Below are 4,426 nucleotides of genomic sequence, written 5' to 3' on the forward strand. Positions count from 1 at the left end.
AAAAACTTAGGTGAAACAACCACTACATTTTTAAGTGAGCCCAAAATACAAAGCACAACAGAAAACTATATTGAAAATAAGTATTTATTCAAGCAGTAACAGTACAAGATGCCACATAACTTCAAGTTACATTGTGTATAAGGTAAATTTTCCAAAGTTTTATTTCTTTGTATATTTCTTGGTCAAAGCAACCACCTCAAGTAAAGAAATACCTGTTATTCTATACCAATTAACAAACTACCCTCACAGTGGACACATGAATGTCATTACTCATGTTTCGGAAAGTTTTGGTAAATGCCATGGTAATAACAAACAACACTGCTGACAACCCACATCCACAACCATATGGTTTATTCTCGCTTTTTTTTTTTTGTTTTTCAATTCATAACCTCTCCCTCCAACTCCACCACAAAAAAACCTAAACTAAATAAAAATTTCCTCCAAGCCTAACCCCTACATGCATTTCGATATTTGACAGAGGGCTCCGAAATAATAATAAAATATTAATAGTAACGAAGGCACGCTCTGTAGGAATACACCCCACGGCATGTGAAGTACCGGCCCCGCGCTGAGGGACCCCGGTGCCCCCTCGCCGGCCGCTCCCCACCCAGGCCAGGCTGACCCACCCTCAGCCCCCGCCTCGCCCAGCCCGGCCCCGCCACCGCCCCCTCAGGAGAGCAACGGCAAGCGGGCGGGAGGGGCCGGCTCGGCGCCGGGGCGCGGTCAGGGTGCGGGTTCTCCCGCCCCCGCAGCCCGGCCGGAGCCCCGCGGCTGTCGCTGCCCGCGCTCCGCGCGCCCCACCGGGACACTCGCCTGGGACGCGCCGCTCAAGGCGCCGCCGCCGCCGCCATTTTCTCGCCTCCCTCACGGGGGAGGTGCCGCGCGCGCGCGGGGCGCGGGTGCCGCCGCGCACGTGACGGGAGCCGCCGCCATGTTGGCGGCACCCGTGAGGGGCAGGGGGTGAGGGAGAGCCGCTGGGGGGCCGGGAAATTGAAATAAGCGCTGTTCTCAGCCCAAATAATGTGTCAGTTTATGTGTGTAACCAAACAGCGAGCCTCTTTCAAGTGCCTCCTTCATTCAGCAGCTGTTGCTCAGATATTGTCAGCTGTGCATCCATCCTAACCCCGGTGTGGCCATCTCACCTTTCTTTTCTGAGGCTCTGCTTGCTTCCTTCCTTCCACCCTTCCTGCCACTCTCCAGCTCAAAGCACTGTGTGAATATGACTTAAGAGTAATTAACTTTGGTGTCTCTTGTGTCACACCTCATTTTAGCACCTGATACAAACACATCTACAAATCTTTGCACTATAAGTACAGGAAGCCTGTATTTGGACGATTATGGGAGGTGCCTTCAGGATAAATTCTGTGTGACTCCCACTCCTGAAAGAGTTCAGGAAGTGTCTGGGCAATGCACTCAGGTACATGATGTGGCTCTCAGAGATGTTCCGTGGAGGGTTAAAAGTTGGACTTGATGATCCTGCTATTTCTTAGGCCATCACCCCTGGAGGCAGGCTGGGGGATCCCCATGGAAGGGTCAGGGATTGGGGGGCCACACTGGGCCCTAAAAGAATAGACTTTTGGAATTCTATTTGGAATGTAAGTCCATTTGATGCAGACTGCACAGAGAAGTGGAGTCCCCATCCCTGGAGGTATACAAGGAACAACTGGGCATGACATTCAGTGCTCTGTTCTGGTTGACAAGGTGGGGATTGATCAAAAGTTGGGATTCAATGATCTTGGAGACCCTTTTCAGCCGAAAATATTCTTTGGTTCTAAGAAGGGGGGAGAGGGGTGTGTGGAGGTGTGGAAATTGCTAGATACCTAACAGCTAGTTGGGATAGCTAAGTTCTTTGCAAAGAAAAGAGACTAGGTAAGTGTCTAACAAAACTCAAATACCTGCCAATGCATTAGAGATGAGCTTAAACTGTTGACAGGTGAAGCAGTTGCACTGAGCACAGGTGACATTCCTGTGACAAGTAGTGACAATTCCACGGGTCTAATGAGGATGCCTCATTTCTATAAAAGATTACATAATTGAGCAGGAGAAAATGGGAATTTTTCACAGGTTAAAAATGAAGATGTAGGGAAAATGATGACCTATTCTGAAATACTCTTGGAAATCCTGTAGGAAACAGAAAATATCTTGGAAGTCTTAGTCAATATAAGGTTGAATTCAGATATACCAAGGTACATTCTGTTGTACAAATGGGATCTAAGACTGTGGATGCTGGGTGGAGGAAATAACTTGTTTCTGACTGAAAAAAACCCCAACCACTGCAGGAAAGTAAGGCAGCGTGACAAAAAAAATTGTAACCATAATCAAGGTAAACAGCAAATAAGGCTTTAAGTTTTTATCACAATCACAAGGAAGAACCAAGTGTGTTGATTGGAAAGTGCAGATCTTATGTAACAAAATGCTGAACTCCATGATGCTCCAATACAAACGCCCAGACACGGTGCTGACCAGAGGAGGCAAGTGGGGAAAAGGAATTGTTTTACCAGAACTGAAGAAACCAACAGTTCTCATTTTCTTAGGACTGCTGGAAGCATCAATCTGTTCAGGAAGTCTTGGGCAGCAAATGTGTATTGTAAAAAAATCTCTTGATGTTAAAAAGGCAAAGCTGGGGGCAAATACTGCTTGCAGCGATTAGGTTGCTTATGATTCACAGCTTTAATAAAATACCTTTTGTTAACCAGCCTGCTTCACTCCCCTAGTTGAAACACATCCTTCATGTTACTTTCTTTTAAAATATCTCAGCCATTTGATAAAAGGGAATTAAAGCTTTGCCTAAAATGAACACATTGTCTTGTGGGCAGCGCACATTGCAGGCAATCTTCAGAATACCCACAGAAAACACTTTGGTCAGCAGTCCTTGTAAGAAGCACATTGCCATTGCCTCTGAACAGCTCCTGTTGCCTCTCAGTTCTGTGCTGGCTGCTAAAGGGCAGTGTGCTGCTTTTGCCGTGGATTTGTGTTAAAATCCTGAATTTTCTGTCAGTTCCCGAATTGGGTTGTCAGCAGCCACAACAGTGGAGGAGTCATGGTGTGAACGGATTGCCAAGGTGCATGGTTAGATGTGTCTGGTGCTGTTTTTCCTGTTGCTGGGATGGGTTAGGTTTTATGTAACAGCTCAGATGGAGAGCCTGGTCCATGGCTGGACAGCATCTGCTTCCTAAGAACTACCACTATGGGCATCTCTGGTTCAGAACAAGGACAGCTGTAGACTGTCCCATATGCAGGGACACCTTTCACTAGACCAGGTTTCTCCAAGCCCTCTCCAACCTGGTCAATCTCGGACTCTTCCAGGGATGGGGAAGCCACAGTCACCAATGCTTCATCACCATCACAGGGAACAATTTCTCCCTAATATCTAATCTAAACATTCTCTCTTTAATTTTAAAGCCATTCTTTCTTTTTCTGTTACTCCATGCCGTTGTCCAAGTCCCTCATCGGCTGTCTTGGAGACACCTTTTACGCACTGGAGGGGGCTCTAAGGTTTCCCTGGAGCTTTGCTGTCTCTAGGCTGAAAAACCCCTCAGCTTGTCTCCAGAGCAGACGAGGTCCGATTCTTGGACCCTCTCCTTTGCCTCCTCTGGACTCGCTCCAGCAGCAACACACTCTTCTTCTGTAGATGGACCAGACCTCAGAGCAGGACCACAGCACTGCAGGCGCTCAGTATGAGGTGGAGAATCCCTTGTTGCCCCACGCTGCTGGGGATCAGCCCCATCGGTACTTGGGTAGAAAAAGTTTTCCTCCTCGGCTTCCTATCAACGCAGCCACCCGCGGCTGAGGCATCCCGCTCGGCTCGGCTCCCGCCGCGCCGGCGCCACAGCCGCCCCGCCGTCCGCAGCCCCGCCATGCTTCGCGCTGGACCGTACCAAATGTGGGTAGGGGAGCGACACACAGCGCGGTGTCGCCCCCGTTCCGGAAGCGGCAGCGGCGGGACCTTCGTGCGCACTCGCGCTCGTTTGACCGGGAGCGGCCGCTGCGGCGGCTCCGCTACGGGGCTGCCGGTTACCCGGGTGCCGCCGCCGCCGCTGCCCCCCCTCCGTTGCGGCGTGGAGCATCCCGCTCCACAGGTGTGGAGTCCTGTCGGAGAGGGCCCATGTAGAGTGCGGGGGGACGCGCACGGGACTGACACCGGCGTCCCGGGGCGGCGAACCTGCCACCCTACCGCTCCTCGGGGCGGCTGCTCTGCCCCGCCGGGGAAAATCCTGCGCTGCCCTGCCGCGCAGCTCCGCGCAGCTCTGCCTTCCCTCTCGCCACCGCTTCTGCGCGGTCTCCTCCCGCTCCCGCTCGTGGTGCCGCCCGGCGCGGGCGGGGCGCGCTGGAGGCGCGGGGGTCGCGCAGCCGCCGCCCCGGCCCGGCCCGACCCTGCGGCTCCCCCGCTCTGAGCCTGCGGCTCCCCCGGCCCGGCTGGGGGGCG

The sequence above is a fragment of the Cinclus cinclus genome, chromosome 10, assembly GCF_963662255.1.
Source record: "Cinclus cinclus chromosome 10, bCinCin1.1, whole genome shotgun sequence".
Classification (NCBI taxonomy): domain Eukaryota; kingdom Metazoa; phylum Chordata; class Aves; order Passeriformes; family Cinclidae; genus Cinclus; species Cinclus cinclus.